Source organism: Rhinoderma darwinii, chromosome 10 (genome assembly GCF_050947455.1).
Source record: "Rhinoderma darwinii isolate aRhiDar2 chromosome 10, aRhiDar2.hap1, whole genome shotgun sequence".
NCBI classification, from domain to species: Eukaryota; Metazoa; Chordata; class Amphibia; order Anura; family Rhinodermatidae; genus Rhinoderma; species Rhinoderma darwinii.
The window spans coordinates 46561583-46581019 of NC_134696.1; positions in this window are offsets into that span (position 1 = coordinate 46561583).

Sequence of the window (19437 nt, forward strand, 5' to 3'; positions counted from 1 at the left end):
AAAGAGTTAAGGGTGGTTGCACACATAAAATTTTTGGGAAAATGCAATGTTTTGTTTTTTTAAATTTTCCATTTTTCCTGCCGTTTTCTTCTGCATTTTTCTTTTTTTAGCCAAAAAACACTGCAGCCAGATGTTAGCATAAAATCTATAGTAAAATAAAGAATGATTTTTTTTGTTTGTGGCGTTTGTCTGGTCTTTTGGTGGCTTTGTGGGTCAGTGGCGTTGTTTTCAAAACGCAGCATGCTCTAGATATGGCTTTGTTTTGGGCGTTTTTACCATAGGACTGCAGAAAAAAACTGCAGAAAAAACGCCAGTTCTAAATGTAATTAATAGAGAAAACAGCACAAGAAAATACATAGAAAAACACAAGTACCTGTTTTTTATATGCAGTTTTTTTTTCTACAAATAAGGGCAGATTCAGACGAACGTTGCGTTTTTGCGCACGCAAAAAACGCGGCGTTTTGCGCGCGCAAAAACCACTTGACAGCTGCGTGTGTCGACTCCCATCACTGTCCAAGGTGCTGAAAGAGCTAACTGATCGGCAGTAACTCTTTCAGCACCCTCGACAGTGAATGTCGAACACAACATCGAGAAACCTGTTAAAAAAAAAGAAAAAGTTCGTACTTACCGAGAACTTCCCTCCCGGCAGTTGCCTTGGTGACGCGTCCTTGGTGACGCGCCTCTCTTGACATCGGGCCCCACCTCCCTGGATGACGCGGCAGTCCATGTGACCGTTGCAGCCTGTGCTTGGCCTGTGATTGGCTGGAGCTGTCACTTGGACTGAATTGTCATCTCGGGAGGTCAGACTGGAGGAAGAAGCCGGGAGTTATCGGTAAGTCAGAACTTCGTTTTTTTTTACAGGTTCATGTATATTGGGATCGGAAGTCACTGTCCATGGTGCTGAAACAGTTTAACTCTTTCAGCACCCTGGACAGTGACTATCTCCTGACATCGCGTACCAGAAATTTTTTTGCCGGGTTCGGCCAAAACGAGTTCGGCCGAACCCGGTGAAGTTCGGTTCGGTTGTCCGGGTTCGCTCATCTCAAAGACACTCCGTTTGGATGTTTGGAAACAGAAAAGCACGTGGTGCTTTTCTGTTTACATTCATCCTTTTGACAGCTGGTGCGCTGTTTCAGTCGGTTCGCACGGAAGTGCTTCCGTTCGACCTGCGTGGTTTTCACGCACCCATTGACTTCAATGAGTGCGTGATGCGCGAAATACGCGGAGATATTGAGCATGTCGCGCTTTTTGCGCAGCTGACAAACGCTGCGCAAAAAGCACGGACTGTCTGTACTGCCCCATAGACTTGTATTGGTCTGTGCGTGGCGCGTGAAAACCACGCTGCCCGCACGGACCCAATACACGCTCGTGTGAATCCCCCCTAATAGGCATAAATAAAGCGTAAAGGAAGCCTAAGGCTGGGTTCCCACACAGCGTAAACACTGCAGAATTTTCATAACGGAATTCTGTGCGGATATTCCGCCACATTTACAGTAGCAGCAAAGTGAATACGATTTTGCAAATCACGTCAATTTATGCTGTGGCTTCTATTCGAAGAGGCTGTGTGTATGCTTTGAATTCTGCACTAAAATCCGAACGTTGAGATTAGTTCAGTGTTTTGTACAGCGTTTACACAGTGGAAATGCAGTAAAAACCGCATGTGATGCAGATTTCTGTGATTGTTGATCGGCACTCAATTGCTCCTGTCACAAGGAGCTATGGATGGGGACGAGCGGTCGTTACTCCGATCGCTCGTCCCCATACGTTATTATCAGGTCGGCAGCGCGTCTCCCTATTTATACAGTGAGATGTGCTGCCGACAACGATTATATTTCAGTTTTTTGAAACTATACAATCAGCAGATGATTGAGCCTTTGGTCGTTAATCTGCTGATCGTTGCCCTGTTTACACAGGACAATTATCGACAACGAGCGTTAGGCCTCATTTACACGAGCGTAATATACGCGCGTGCGACGCGCGTGCTTTTCACGCGTGTCGTACGCACCTATATTACTCTATGGGGCAGTGCAGACAATGCGTGAATTTTGCGTCACCAAGGCAACGGCCGGGAAGTTCTCGGTAAGTACGAACCTCTTTTTTTTTAAACAGGTTACTCGATATGGTGATCGGAATTCACTGTCGAGGGTGCTGAAAGAGTTACTGCCGATCAGTTAACTCTTTCAGCACCCTGGACAGTGACTGACGTCGACTAGCCTCATCTCTATGATGGCGGGTGCGCGAAAATCACGCAGCCGCGCATCATACACTGATGACACACGGAGCTGTCAAGTGCCTTTTGCGCACGCAAAACACTGCGTTTTTTTTTGCGTGCGCAAAACGCACACGCTCGTGTAAATCAGGCCTAATATGAACACTTGTGAATACCTATACAAATATAGACCATAGACATACGTCAAAAAATTAAACGTCCGCACATATCACAAAGCAAAGATGAATACCTATAAAGATGTGTGAGGACATATAATGTATCCAAAACTGAATAAATAACACACAGCACAAGGTTTGTACCATGAAAATATAAACAGAGCTTTATTACAATAAACATAACAGCATATTGACCATCAAAAGTTAAAATCCATTATACAAACAAATTAAAAAATATTATGAAGATAAAACAAATAACATGCTAGTACAATATGAACATCATGTGATGCGGTAAAGTACAGAAAACTAAATCCAAAAGAGATATGTATGCACCAAAAACCGTATCATAGGGCAAGAAAGGCCATAGATGAACTGCACACCAGACCAGTACCACATAGGAATGTGCACAGATATATGGATAGATCCAAAATGAGACTATATAGGTTACAGAAGGAGTAGCCCAAACCAAAGGCTCAGAGAACTGTACAAATCCGTAGATTGCATAGTGAGTCACACACAAAGTATCTCCACACTAAACGCCCACATATATCTGTGCGCATTCCTATGTGGTACTGGTCAGGTGTGCAGTTCATCTGACCAGTACCACATAGGAATGTACTTTGTGTGTGACTCACTATGCAATCTACGGATTTGTACAGTTCTCTGAGCCTTTGGTTTGGGGGTATGTATGGCGTTATCTACAGAGGGGGCTATATACGCCATACAGCCCCCCCTGTAGAGAACGCCATACAGCCCCCCTGTAGAGAACGCCATACAGCGCCCCCTGTAGGGAACGCCATACAGCCTCCCCCTGTAGGGAACGCGATACAGACCCCCCCTGTAGGGAACGCCATACAGACCCCCCCCTGTAGAGAACACCATACAGCCCCCCCTGTAGGGAACACCATACAGCCCCCCCCTGTAGGGAACGCCATACAGCGTCCCCCCTCCCAAAAAAATGCGACCTACAGCGTGTCCTACAAAAGACATGTATCACCTATCCACAGGATAGGGGATACATGTGTGATCGCTGGCACTGATAGGGAGAACGGGGGACTGAAAGTCCCCTGCAGTTCTCCATGACAAACCTCTGACTTCCGGCGTCTGCGCAGCTAAATAAAAATGAAAGGAGCGCTGGTCACGCATGCGCACAAGCGCGACCGGCGCTCCATTCATTTCTACAGAGCTGCCAACACAGACCCCGGAAGTCCGAGGTTTGTGATGGAGAACTTCAGGGGACTTTCAGTCCCCCGTTCTCCTTATCGCTGCCAGCGATCACACATGTATCCCCTATCCTGTGGATAGGGGATACATGTGTTTTGTTTAATGGCAGGGCGGGGAGATACCTCCCTGCTCAGCCGTAGTCGTGTTCAGTGGCGTCGCGCTGTAGCAGCCATAGCGGCTGCTAGCGGAGCCTCCGGCCATGGTGGGGGCCCGTGCCGGCGGGCGACACGGGCCCCATCATGCCACGGGCCCCGTAGCAGCAGCTACGGCTGCTACGGCGGTAGTTACGCCACTGCTAGCATGTTATTTGTGTAGTCCTCCTCGTATCTTCATAATATTTTTTAATTTGTTTGTATAATGGATTTTAACTTTTGATGGTCAATATGCTGTTATGTTTATTGTAATAAAGCTCTGTTTATATTTTCATGGTACAAACCTTGTGCTGTGTGTTATTTTTTCAGTTTTGGATACATTATATGTCCTCACACATCTTTATAGGTATTCATCGTTATATGAACACTTGTCTGCCCGATAATTGCCCAGTGTAAAAGGGCTTTTAATTATTTGAGGATTTTTAGAATTCTGCTGCAGTTGCAAAAAATCCTGCCTGTGGGAACGTACCCTTAGGCTAGGTTCACACGGTAGAATTTGGAGGCGGAAAAAATTAAATATGTGCTAAAAATTCATTGTGTGAGTTCAGTTGTAGCGTCCCTCAAAACGTAAATGTATTTTATGATGTTATGCAAGATGGAAGTTTCCAGAAAGTGGGAGGGGTTTAGTCTAAATATTGGGGGCCCTCCCCCCTCAGAGTAGTTAGTTAGATCCAGTTGGAGCCGGTAGTGACCGGTTCTGCTGGAAGGTCCGCACGTAGCAGTTAAACCCCTGAAGACAGGTTAGAGCAACTCACTGAGGAGATAAAGCAAGAGAGAGAAATCACATTACAAGGGCCCGTGACTACAAAATCTGTGAAGTTAAAGAGGCTCTGTCACCACATTATAAGTGCCCTATCTCCTACATAATGTGATCGGCGCTGTAATGTAGATAACAGTGGTTTTTATTTTGAAAAACAATCTATTTTTTACCACGTTATTAGCAATTTTAGCTTTATGCTAAATACTTAACCCCTTAGTGACCAACAATACGCCTTTTCACGTTCGTCACTAAGGGGCTTTAGGCTAGGCTGACGCCTTTTCACATTAGCCTAGTCTAAGTACTGCACGGGTGTCCCGTGCAGGCTGGAGCCGGGGCTCAGCTGTCTGATGACAGCTGAGCTCCTGCTCCAACACCCGCGATCGAAGTTTACTTCGATCGCGGACGTTTAACCCGTTAGATGCCGCCGTCAATAGCGACTGCGGCATTTAACTTGTTTACAAATGGAGTGAGCTCCCTCTGTTACCCATCGGCGGCCCGCAAATGCAATCGCGGGTCTCCGATGGGTTGTCATGGCAGCCGGGGGCTTGATAAAAGCCCCCAGGTCTGCCCTGGACATATGCCTGTTAGGACGCGCCGGAGGCACGTCCTAATAGAATGCCTGTCAGATTTACGCTGACAGGCAATAATGCTCTGGTATACGAAGTATACCAAAGCATTATAGCAGTGATCTGAAGATCGCACAGTAAAGTCCCCTAGTGGGACTAATGAAATAAATAATAAATGTGAAATAAAGATTAATAATAAAAGTTACAGTAAAAAAATAAATAAAACCATTTTTTTACATAAAAAGTGGTTTTATTTAGTAAAAGTGTAAAAAAAAATAAAAGTACACATATATGGTATCGCCGCGACCGTAATGACTCCATTAATAAAGTTAATATGTCATTTAAACCGCAAGGTGAACACCGTAAAAAAAAAACGCAAAAAACAAAGGCGAAATTGCAATTTTTTTTCATTGCCCCCCAAAAAAGTAATAATAAAAATGAATCAACAAGTCCCATGTTCCCCAAAACAGTACCAATCATAACGACCTCTCGTCCCGCAAAAACAAGCCCAAAAAAATCACTACATTGATGGAAAAATAAAAAAGTCACGGCTCTTGGAAATCGACGATGCAAAAACAAATAATTTTAGTTCAAAAGTGTTTTTATTGTGCAAAAGTCGTAAAACATAAAAAACCTCTACATATGTGGTATCGTCGTAATCGTACCGACCCATAGAATAAAGATACCATGTTATTCACGCCGCACAGTGAACGGCGTCAATTTAAAAACGCATGGAACAATGGTGGAATTTCAGGTTTTTTTTATAACCCCCCCAAAAAAGTTAATAAAAGTTAATAAAAAAATTATATGTACCCTAAAATGGTGCAATTAAAAAGTACAACTAATCCCGCAAAAAACAAGTCCAGCTATGTAGACGAAAAAATATAAAAGTTATAGCTCTTTGAATGCGACTATAGAAAAACAAATAAAATAGCTTGGTCATTAGGGCCTAAAATGGGCTGGTCACTAAGGGGTTAATGGACAATTGGGCGTGTTTTTACTATTGACCAAGTGGCCATTGTACAGAGGAGTCTCTTTAAGTAGCCCCAGGAATTGGGAACAGAGCCAGAGAGCCTGACAGGATAAAGAGGTACTGATTTAGGTTAGGGAAGCCCTATACAGCATATATTCCTGGTATCAGACAAGCTGAAGGCCGCTGTCAAAGCAACCTGGGCTTCCATAACACCTCAGCAGTGCCACAGGCTGATCGCCTCCATGCCACGCCGCATTGATAACACCTCAGCAGTGCCACAGGCTGATCGCCCCCATGCCACGCCGCATTGATGCAGTAATTCATGCAAAAGGAGCCCCGACCAAGTATTGAGGGCATATACTGGACATACTTTTCAGTAGGCCAACATTTCAGTATTAAAAATCATTTTTGAAATCAGGGATGGAACCTTTTTTAGGCAACAACAACATTAACAGTGTTAGCGTCACTTTAGGTTCGTCTTCAGGGGAAATTTCCCCTGACGACGTTCACACTACAGAGCATGGACGTGCCGGGCCTAGAAGCGCTGTAGTGCAGGACAACATGGTCCCTCCAGTTCAGGCTCTTGTATGGGCACCTGCTCCATCTTTTGGCCCCAGAATCCACACATTTACTGCCATGTGGACAATTCAAATTTTTCCCAAATGGATTACTTTAGTTTGTTTATTATTGATGACCTCCTAAACATAATTGTCCACCAAACTAGTTTATATTTTTTTATCTCTGGCGGGCACTGTATAAATATTGCCACATACCCTATAAACCACAGTATATATCACAAAGCACAAACGGGTATGTATATAAGGCAAAAAATACTATAGAATCACTATGTATGTCACAAAAGTATACATTTTATTCACAGTAAATACACCTCATAAATGATAAAAACACTTAAAAAAGCATAAACATGCTCTACAAAATCTTGGGGGGGGGGGGGGGAGAGGGGGGGGGGAGAGAGAGCTGCCACCCTGATAAGCGGCCAACAAACAAATATCCCCACACTTCCACCAATTCCCCTAAAAATGCATTTCTATTATATAAGCATGAGTCTAAAGAAAATATTGCATTAAACCGTTTGCTGGAAACAGCATAATCCCATTATAGTCAGGGAGGGGAAGAGGGGAATGCAATTTTACACCCCAGAGCAGAATGTAAGTGTGGACGAATCCCTCTTGAGCTTCCATGGAAGACTTAGCTTTCGCCAATATCCACCTTCAAAAAGGGTAAGTATAGGTTATACTGCCGCCTTCAGAATTTATGAAAGGTGGGACCGATCAATAAATGTTCCTGGATGCCCCCCTGATCTTTCCACCAGCAGTAAGATAGTGTGGGAGATAATGCAGCCTCCGCTTCACAAGTACTGCGACAACTTTTATTCTAGTGTGCCCCTGTTTAGGCACTTGCATGCTGTGAACACAGGGGCGTCTGGAACCAAGCGCAAAAAAACGAATTGGTTTTTAGCAGCAATTAGTGGGGAAGCGCATGGTAAAGGTGGAGTACTCTGCTTATACATGTGAGGAACTGCTGGCGGTCAAGTACAGGGATAGCAAAGACGTTTGTGCTAAGCACAATTCGTTCCTCAATAACAGTGGCAGTGAGGGAAAGAGGGGCAACATCAGACAAGCACAAACCAGTGAGTGTGTCTGAGTATAACAAGTATATGGGGGCAGGGGGTGTATTTAAAGAGGCTCTGTCACCAGATTTTGCAGCCCCTATCTGCTATTGCAGCAGATCGGCGCTGCAATGTAGATTACAGTAACGTTTTTATTTTTAAAAAACGAGCATTTTTGGCCAAGTTATGACCATTTTCGTATTTATGCAAATGAGGCTTGCAAAAGTACAACTGGGCGTGTTGAAAAGTAAAAGTACAACTGGGCGTGTATTATGTGCGTACATCGGGGCGTGTTTACTACTATTACTAGCTGGGCGTTGTGTATAGAAGTGTCATCCACTTCTCTTCACAACGCCCAGCTTCTGGCAGTGCAGCACTGTGACGTCACTCACAGGTCCTGCATCGTGTCGGCACCAGAGGCTACACTTGATTCTGCAGCAGCATCAGCATTTGCAGGTAAGTAGCTACATCGACTTACCTGCAAACGCCGATGCTGCTGCAGAATCATCTGTAGCCTCTGGTGCCGACACGATGCAGGACCTGTGAGTGACGTCACAGTGCTGCACTGCCAGAAGCTGGGCGTTGTGAAGAGAAGTGGATGATACTTCTATACACAACGCCCAGCTAGTAATAGTAGTAAACACGCCCCGATGTACGCACATAATACACGCCCAGTTGTACTTTTACTTTTCAACACGCCCAGTTGTACTTTTGCAAGCCTCATTTGCATAAATACGAAAATGGTCATAACTTGGCCAAAAATGCTCGTTTTTTAAAAATAAAAACGTTACTGTAATCTACATTGCAGCGCCTATCTGCTGCAATAGCAGATAGGGGTTGCAAAATCTGGTGACAGAGCCTCTTTAAGCAACCAGGTTTCACTGTCCTATTTAGTGAAACAGAAAACGAAAAACTGGTACAAAACAGTGGCAATCCACAATTCATTTGTGCTCTATAAAAAAAAAAAAAGAGGCAGAGACATCTTGACTTCCACGAGAAAATTATTGAAGGCCTCATATTTGAAGATCTTGAAAGGAATTTTTATCAGTCTTACTCCCCCAACATCAACATCAACTAGAAGCAACCCCCAGAAAAAGTGCCACGTCTGCAGAAAACGGCGCCTCAAAGATTGTCCCTCACAACCAGGCCCGTGCATTCAAAAATTCCATATTGTTCTGAATTATTCGATTTTCTATTATTAGTCGAAAATATATTTGCCCTACTTTACATTTTTATTTTCCCCCTTATTTTACTCCAAGGGTCAGGAAGGGAACGGGTGGGGGATGTCATGTTTGCATATTTTGTAATGTGCGACTGCTGGAAAGCCCCTTCATTTGCATAAACCTGCAATTTCTTATTTAAGGAAACCAAAATAAAATAAATTCCCATTATACCCCTAGATGAATATTTTTGGGATATATGCTTCAAGAGAAGTTATTTTGAAGGTTTTCTTTTTAAAATCAGTTTAAAAAAAATAAAAATAAAATAAAAGGTGATTTGTGAAATAAGCTTCTTCTATCGTCCGCCCTCCTAATCTCTATGTGATAAATAAGGCACACATATTTGGTATCCCCATGCACAGGAGAAGTAGAATTGAAATGAGATTAATTTTGTCCGTGGTCTATACTGTGTGTGAAAAATGCTGGTATAAACAGACGCATTTGCCAAAAAAATGCACGTTTTATTTTGTTCCATCTTATTCAAGAAACTTTCAGAAGAAAACTGGACTTTCTAAAACTATGATAAACCCCTTGAAGAAAACCTTGGGGGTTGTACTTTTGTGAATGAAGTCATTTATGGGGTGCTTGTAATGTTTCAGGGGTATTAGGCCCAGAGGCGTAGCTAGGCTCTCCAGCACCCGGGGCAAAGATTCAGTTTGGCGACATCTCCTTCCCCCTCGCCGTGTTTGTTTTCTCTACCAATCAATGACGTGTCATTTCTTTTCCACATTCCTTTTTGTGTAACGCGATCATAAAAACATTTGTACATTTTACAAGCAATATAGTTCTATACACAACACCAGAACCAAGCTCAGTACATAAATACAGCCCCAGAACCAAGCTCAGTACATAAATACAACACCAGCACAAATACAGCTCAATTTAGTGCAACACCTGCTGTATAGGTTTGTACGGCGTAAAACTACAGCTCCCAGCATGGCCCGAACAATGGTGAGAATATGCTGGGAGATGCTGTTTCACAAAAAATAAATCCTATCATAATCACACCACCCATCATCTCGCTGCAGATCATACAGTGACTACAGTGCTGATTAGAGGCAGAATAAACATTTACATTAAGTGACTCACCGGTGATGTCTCCGATTCTAGCTCTTTTTCTCCATCCGGTCCAGACCTCTATGGTGACTTCTCCCGGTCACAGCCCATTTCTGCAGTTTGCCGCTCAGATGTCTTCAGCTTCTCACTTTTCCAACATTTCTGCACCTATAAATAAATATAAATTTCTCATTATACCACACACTACTCCCCTAAATATAATAGTGACATACACTGCACCTCTAATTATAATAGCACCATACACCGTGTCCCACACACACACACACACACACACACACACACACACACACACACACACACACACACACACACACACACACACACACACACACTGTTCCCCCTGTAGATAGTGCGCCCATATAGCCCACCCCTGTATATAGTGTCCCACAAATAACTCCCCCTATAGTGCTCTACAGATACCCCACCCCTGTATATAGCCCCCCTGTAGATATAGCCCACCCCTGTATATAGCCCCCCTGTAGATATAGCCCACCCCTGTATATAGTGCTCCGCATATAGTCCCCCCTGTATATAGTGCTCCACATATAGTCCACCCCTGTATATAGTGTTTCACAGATAGCCCACCCCTGTATATAGCCCCCTGTACATATAGTCCACCCCTGTATATAGTGCTCCACAGATAGCCCACCCCTGTATACAGGGGTGGGCTATCTGTGGAGCACTATATACTGGGGTGGACTATATGTACAGGGGGGTTATATACAGGGGTGGGCTATATCTACAGGGGGACTATATACAGGGCTGGGCTATATCTACAGGAGGACTATATACAGGGGGACTATATCTACAGGGGGGCTATATCTACAGGGGGGCTATATCTACAGGGGTGGGCTATATCTACAGGGGGACTATATCTACAGGGGGGCTATATCTACAGAGGGGCTATATCTACAGTGGTGGGCCGCCAGACGATGCGGGAACAGGATTAGGGTGAATTTGTATATATATATTTTTCCTAATACAAAAGTGTGTGCCATTATCTATGGGGGTGGCTTTATCTATGGGGGGGGGCTTTATCTACGGGGGCTTTATCTACGGCAGAGCTCTATCTACACGGGGGTTATATACAGGGGTGGGCTATCTGTGGAGCACTATATACAGGGGTGGACTATATGTACAGGGGGGGCTATATACAGGGGTGGGCTTTCTGTGGAGCACTATAGGGGGAGCTATTTGTGGGATACTATATACAGGGGTGGGCTATATCTACAGGGGGACTATATACAGGGGTGGGCTATATCTACAGGAGGACTATATACAGGGGGACTATATCTACAGGGGGGCTATATCTACAGGGGGGCTATATCTACAGGGGGGCTATATCTACAAGGGTGGGCTATATCTACAGGGGGACTATATCTACAGGGGGGCTATATCTACAGGGGGGCTATATCCAGGGGTGGGCTATATCTCCAGGGGTGGGCTATATCTACAGGGGGGCTATATCTACACGGGGGCTATATCTACAGGGGTGGGCTATATCTACAGGGGGGCTATATCTACAGGGGGGCTATATCTACAGAGGGGCTATATCTACACGGGGGCTATATCTACAGGGGGGCTATATCTACAGGGGTGGGCTATATCTACAGGAATGGGCTATATCTACAGGGGGCTATATACTATATAGCCCCCCCTGTAGCTATAGCCCACCCCTGTATATGGTGCTCCATAGATAGCCCCCCCTGTAGATAGACACCCCCCGTAGATAAAGCCCCCCGCGTGTAGATAAAGTCCCCCCGTAGATAAAGTCCCCCCGTAGATAAAGTCCCCCCGTAGATAAAGCCCCCCGTGTAGATAAAGCCCCCTTGTAGATAAAGGCCCCCCGTGTAGATAAATGCCCCCCCGCGTAGATAAATGCCCCCCCCCGTGCAGACAAAGTCCCCTCCTGTGTAGATAAAGTCCCCCTTGTAGATACAGCCACACTTTCATTACAATTAAAACAAAAAAAAAAAAAAAATATTTCAACTCACCTTAATCCCGCTCCCACGCCGTCCAGCAGCCATGGAGACCTGCTCTCTTCTGCGCAGGTCTCCTGGGGGTTGAACGCAGCATCTATGAAAGGTGCGGATTGGCTGGGCAGGATGACTTTCCCTGTCAGTCAGCGCCTTTCATCGACGGAAGCTTCACTGGTACAAAAGGTACCAGTCGCTTTACTCGTCGAAAGGCGCTGAATGGCCGGGCACGGAACGTGCACGGTCATTCATTGCTTCTAATTGTACCTGTGTCCTATAGACACAGGTACAATTATAGTGCAGGAGGAGGTGGCGCTGGCGCCCCCCTCTAAGCTGCGCCCGGGGCACATGCCCCGCCTGCCCCCCCTAGCTACGCCCCTGATTAGGCCCCCCCCAGACGGTATGCTACTATAAAATCAAGTGCAGAATTTCTGGACCCAAAAGGCTAAATAAGTCTCCTTTTATGCCAAGCCCTGGCACATGCCGTACAATGAATAAAGCACACATATTGGGATCCCCATGCACGGGAGAATTGACAAAACTGGAAATGAGATCCATTTTATCCGACGTCCATACTATGTGTGATCACTGTTTGCATAAAATAACACATTTGCTAAATTCTTGAATTTTTTCTCCAATTTTGACCACTTTAGAGAAAAAAATTTAAATGATGTATGCTGACAAATACCATTAAAACAAGCCCTATCTGTCCTTTAAAAAGCGTGTCAAATTCAAAGATAAACTTAATTCACCTATAGAATTATATTCATCTAAAGTAGCGCATAGCAAATTTGTGAAACTTTCTCCGGTCATTTAACCGGTTAAAGTAATGCTCCATTAAAAAGTTGTACACTGTGTTCTAACTGGTGCAGGGGGCTGTGAACGACCCAAAGATTCTCTGATGTTCTTTGAATCCCTGTGTCATGCTCTGCCTTGCACAGGCATAACATAATGTATCTGTTTTTGTTGGAGTGTTCCTTTAAGAACATTTGTCATTTGCATCTTTTTTGCTTGTTCATACTCCACGCTTCTGTTTCTGGTTTCATTTAAAAAAAAAATTTTTTTTTTTAAATCTGACCAACCACATTAAACAGACCAAGGGTTATATGATTCTACTGCCTTTAAAACTATAGGGATTAGAGATTATCAAATGGAAAAGCAATGTCCGCTGTCATGTTTCTTATTATTTTTCCATCTCCGACAGCCTTGAAGCATTGATCTGTTAGTTAATCTTTTACACAATGTTCATTTTAGTTGTTTTCACGTTCCTGGCACAGCAATTCCTAGCTACACTAGTAAAACATATTATCAAGTGTTGGTATTTAATATATTGCTGTACTGAACAGTAAAAGATTTGCCCTGCACTACTGACACCAGAGTTGATATCGGCTTGTGTAGCATTATAGTCACAGGATGGGTGTACTACTGGATAACAGGCATCAGATATAGGATTATAATGTATAGTGAATCTAATTAGAATCATTAATATTTAAACCATCAAAACTGAGGATCTGTTCACCATATGTGGACATTAAACACATCCAGCATACATTTCTATGCAAAAATTCTGCTGGAAGTTCTAGTGAGATGTGGTAGGTGCACACTACTTCATTTACGGGTCTTGAAAACCCTATTTGCAGGACGTTTCGTCTGATGAGCTGGGGGAGTGGCAGTGTAAATACATTGCCATCCACATGCCCCCTCAACAATGTCAACCATATGCCCTCTCAACAGTGTCAGCCATATGCCCATGTGCTTACTCAGCAGTGTCAACAGTGTTAGCCACATGCCCCCTCAACAGCATCAGATACATGCCCCCTCAACAGTGTCAGCCACGTGCCTCTCAACAGTGCCAACCACATTCCTCTTTAATAGTGTCACTTACATGTCCTCTCAAAATTATCAGCGATATGCCCACTCGGCAGTGTCAGCCACATGCCACGTCAACAGTGCCAGACACGTTCTCCTTCAACAGTGTAAGTCAAAAGCCTCTCAACAGTGTCAACCACATGCCCCTTTAATAGCATAAGTCACTTGTCCACTCAGCAGTGTCAGGAACATGCCCCCTCAACAGCATCAGTCACGTGCCTTTCAACAGTGTCAACCAAATGCCCCCTTAGCAGTATCAGACATATGCCCACTCAGTAGTACCAGACACATGCCCCCTCAAAAGCATCAGTCATATGCCTCTCAACACTGCCAGCCATATTCCCCTCAACCGTGTCAACCAAATGCCCCCTCAACAGTGTCAGGACATTCCCCTCAACAGTGTCAACCACATGTCCCCTCAACAGTTTTCAGCCATTGCCCACTCAGCAGTGTCTGCCACATGTCCCCTCAACAGCGTCAGTCACATGCCTATCAAAAATGCTATCCACATGTACCTCAACAGTGTCAGACACAGGATCCATCAATAGTGTCATTCACATGCCCCTTCAACAGTGTCACCCTAATGCCCCCTCAGCAATGTCAGACATTTGACCACTCAGTAGTGTCAGCCACATGCCCCCTCAACAGTGTTAGTCACGTGCCTCTCAAAAGTGCCAGGCACATGAGATCTCAACAGTGTGAGTCACATGTCCCTTCAACAATGTCAGTCACATGCCTCTCAACCAGCCGCATGCTGCCTCAAAATACCATCACTGGGGTAGACAGGAAGTCCATTCTGACGTTTCTAACCAAGGATCTATTCTAACCTAGAACTTGCACTGAACTGTATCAAATGGCAGCGCATTGTGTATAGGTCTTGTATATAAGGTTGTTTTTGTATGTGTTTTGCCAGGAGACGGAAAAAGAGAGAAACCTTTAGAAACGTGTGGCACGCTGCCAGTTGGGCACTACTGAATAGGCACTGCTTTCGTATATATTTTGAATCTGATACTGTTCCTCCTGTCCTATCCACCACTCTTCCCACATTTCCCCTTTTTTCTCCAACCCATACCTACTTTTTTTTATCTCTCTATTCTTTCCTGTCCTTCCTTTTTTCTACCAGGATGTCACTGACATTCTCTGAAATGTAATTATTTTACAACATGATGATGTGAATAATTAATTTCATGACCTGTGTGCACCGTGACTGGGCACAATTTATTTTACAATGACTAAGCAACTACAAGTGTTACCAGTGCTCAACTGAAAACGTAAAGGTGCCCATACACATTAGATAAACGATGGCCAATTTCAACGGGACCGGCCAACTATCTAATGTGTATGGGGAAGTCCGGACTCTCCCCCTACGGCAGATGTCGGAGGAAAGAACATGTCTGATCCTTTGTTTTCATAGGAGATCAGCCAGAATCCCCCATCCAAGCATCTTTAAACAGGTTGAAACCAGTTTGCCATCCCTACTATGTGACAACTCTTACTACCTCTGTCTGCTGGGGAAGCCTTGACTAATTTTCAAGGAAAATAAGGCTTCAAGTATCCCTGGTTGAGAAACACTGTCATATTCCTTTTTCCCCAGTAGCTAAAAGCCAAGAGCAGAATCAAGAAGATCTTAGCACTTCGGCAGTGCAGGGGATAATCATTGACAACGATGGATACCATGGACATTCAGTTATTTCAATGGAAGCCCTTTCATGGCATCACTTCCCTGATGAGGAGGGATAGAGCTACAAACCAGACTCTTTTACAAGTTATTAAGGGGTGTCACAATAGTGGGTGCTGAGGTAGCAGTCACACGCAGGCCCTGAGGAGGCTCGAAGGCTCCTCTGTCATTAAGAATACACCAGTATTAGAAATATCACACAGTAGGGGGGCTCTGTTACAGATTTTGCATTGGGGGTTCAAGAGTTTCAAGTTACAACTTTGTATCCAACCTATTGCCTGGTTCAGTAAAAATGTTCTCTGGAGAAAGTGTAACAACAGGCAGCATTTTTATTTCATTTACAATACCAGAAAGGGGGCTGTAAAAAGAACTGCCCACCGTGAGTACAAACATGCGAATATTAGCAACCAATTAGTACTTGACTTCCCAATATATCGTAATTTATAAGCCCTATGTAAGCAGACCATGTCTGCAGTACGTAATTTGGTAAGTGTGATACAAATGGGTCATACTCATGTTTTACATTATCTGTGATAAAGGGTTATTATTATTATTATTATTATTATTATTATTATAGGACATTCTGCTGAGTCACTTTTACAAAGTTTATGCTGAGTCACGAAGCATGCAATATTCATAGATCATGAGATCACTTGTCAGCATCTCAGATCCTCCTGGCACCACGGCTTGTCAGACAAGTCAAGACTAAACTGGTTTTCAGACCTCTGAATTCTTGAGTAATTGGAATATGACTTCTTTACTGCAGGGTTACCTAGAAACTTTTCATGTCAGAAGTATTGATTCTTTGTATAATTATGTTCTACCTTACGGTCGGCTCTAGTGAAAGAGGCTACAGAATACCTCCATTGATTCCATCAAGAATGAAGACACAGTACAAATTGTACAAGTAGGAAGAAACATCCATGGCACTCACCCCTTAAAGGCAATAGTTCCACTTTATTTCAGCAACTTCACTCAGGTATAAATAGTATTTGTCCTACGGTCGTTTCGTGTCACTTAGACAATTTCTCAAGGTCGGATGGAATGTCACGTAGCTATACTTTATATCCATCTGTGTCAAACATATACATTGTAACATAGCATTTATAAAATACAATACACATAAAATAATTATCAATACAATGTCAGTAAGCGTATCTAAATAATAATATACCACAAGTGTTCATTACTAGTCCTAGTGCCTCTGCCCGGATAATCTAGATTGCTTCACATTGTAATAATCTTGTATGCCTATTCCTTCCATTTATGGGGTAAATACTCATTGGAAGCCACAGCGATGTTGGATCCCCACCATGAACATCTTTTGCACAATTCATTAATTTTGGAAATCCTCTTCCTGTTTTCAATGAGTACATATGCTCTGTAAATCATTTAAACAACATGGACACAAATAGCACAGACAATAAAGTCGGATCGGTAAGTAATTCATTCCAATATGGTATTGTTGCTATTCTTATAGATCTACCTTTACGCCTGAATTAACAGAAATAGTGGCCACCCCATTTTCAGTAGGGGAATTTTCCTGTCACCAATTCAGTTTTGGATCACCCCGATATCTCCTACTGCCTAAATCGTCTTGCAAATTTTTGCAGCGACATAACATAACAATTAGGCTGGGTTCAAACTACCTATTTTCAGACGTAATGGAGGCGTTTTACGCCTCGAATTACGTCTGAAAAAGCGGCTCCAATACGTCGGCAAACATCTGCCCATTACTTTCAATGGGTCTTACGATGTACTGTGCCGACGACCTGTCATTTTACGCGTCGCTGTCAAAAGATGGCGCATAAAATTACAGCCTCGTCAAAAGAAGTGCAGGACACTTCTTGGGACGTAATTGGAGCCGTTTTTCATTGACTCCAATGAAGAACAGCTCCAAATTACGGCCGTAAAAGACACCCCGCAAAACGCGAGTACATGCAATTACGTCTGAAATTCAGGTGCTGTTTTCTCCTGAAAACAGCTCCGTAATTTTAAACGTAATTGCAGTTATCGTGTGCACATACCATTAGCGTATGTACACACGCTTAACAAAAAATGTCTGAAAATACAGAGCTGATTTCTGAGAAAACAGCCTCTGATTTTCAGGCGTTTTTGAAGCTGAAATAGAAATTTGGAGCTTCTTTTGAGGGTATGTTCACACGAGGGCGTACGTAACGGATGAAATTACGGGGATGTTTCAGCCTGAAAACATCCCCGTAATTTCAGCCGTAACGGCATGTGCAGGCGCCTGAATGCCGCGTCAATTATGGACGTAATTGGCGCTGCTATTCATTGGAGTCAATGAATAACAGCTCCAATTACGCCCAAAGAAGTGACAGGTCACTTCTTTGATGCGGGCGTCTATTTACGCGCCGTCATACTTGACAGCGGCGCGTAAATTACGCCTCGTGTGAACAGACAAACGTCTGCCCATTGCTTTCAATGGGCAGATATTTGTCAGCGCTATTGAGGAGCTATTTTCGGACGTAATTCGGGGCAAAAACGCCCGAATTATGTCCGTAAATAGGCCGTGTGAACATACCCTGAGACTTCTTTCCAGGCATTTTTTTTAGGCGTTTTTCATAGTGTTCAATGGAAAATCAGCTCCAAAAAACGCCTCAAGAAGTGACATGCTGCTTTTTTTTACGGAGCGTCTTTTTACGCCCCATTTTTTGAAACAGAGGCGTAAAAAGACGCCCCGTATGGACTACATGCTGTTTTTCCCATTGATTTCAATGGGCAGATGTTTGTAAACGCCCCGAGATATGCCTGAAAACACTGCGTGTGAACATACCCTTAGGGGTCGTAATGCTTTATCGCTCAGATCTTCATCGACTTCAACAATATTCCAATATTTTATAATAGTTCATTTGATCTATTTTGCAAGTAGACTGTATTAGAATGAAAAAACAAATCTGGTATTTTCAGGTTTTTTTCTGATTACTGAACAGAATTTATTTTATTGCTCTTTCATAATATACTGTAGATTTCAAGTGATCCATAAGTTCACGGTTGTTCCAAAAATTGCTTATAGTCACTATTTAGCCTTCTTAAAGGGGTTTTCCCGAATTAAACTTTTATCTGGGCTCCCCCACACTAACCTTTTAATTAACTTACTATTTCCAAAGTGCCCTGTTTCTCCGCTATCGCTGCGCATCACGTGACCTCTGATGTCACTTTTCCATACCAGTCCAAGTAGTAGGACAGTGGCTCAGTTACAGAGCCACAGCCCGTTACTATAGGCCTACCTGGGGGGTCAACCATTGTTTTGTGCACTTTGGGTAGAATTAGTGGCGTGGCTATAGGGGATCACAGCAGTCACAATTGCAACTGGGCTCTGAAGCCAGGGGGGCCCTGGGAACCCCGCACTACATTTGCCTGAGTTGATTCACATACAAATGCTCAGGATAGATGCTGTTTCATAGTGGGCTAAAGTACCTTTGATGATGTCATGCCGTGACCCTGCCCACCAATCAAGTCCTTCTATCACAGTAAAGAAGCAGCATATATGCAGGAGAGAAGGCCACCCACCAGTCAGGTCCTTGTACAGAGCCTCAGGTGGTGAGTTCTTCTCCAAACCCCATCCCTCTATCCCTTCACCACTCCATCCCTTCATCACTCCATCCACCAATCCCTTCATCCCTCCATCCCTTCATCACTTCATTACTCTATCCCTTCATCCCTTCATCACTCCATTACTCCATTACTCTATTACTCCATCCCTCCATCCCTTCATCACTCCATTACTCCATCCCTCCATATTTCCATCCCTTCATCCCTCCATCATTCTTTTGTCTCTTCTTCACTTGTCTCTCCTGACCCCTCTTGTAGAGTATGTTAACTTTTTTTAAATTCATCAAGCTTTTTTGGCATGATATTTGTTATTACAGCAAAAAGGGAACGGTTTTGCCACTGTTATGAAAA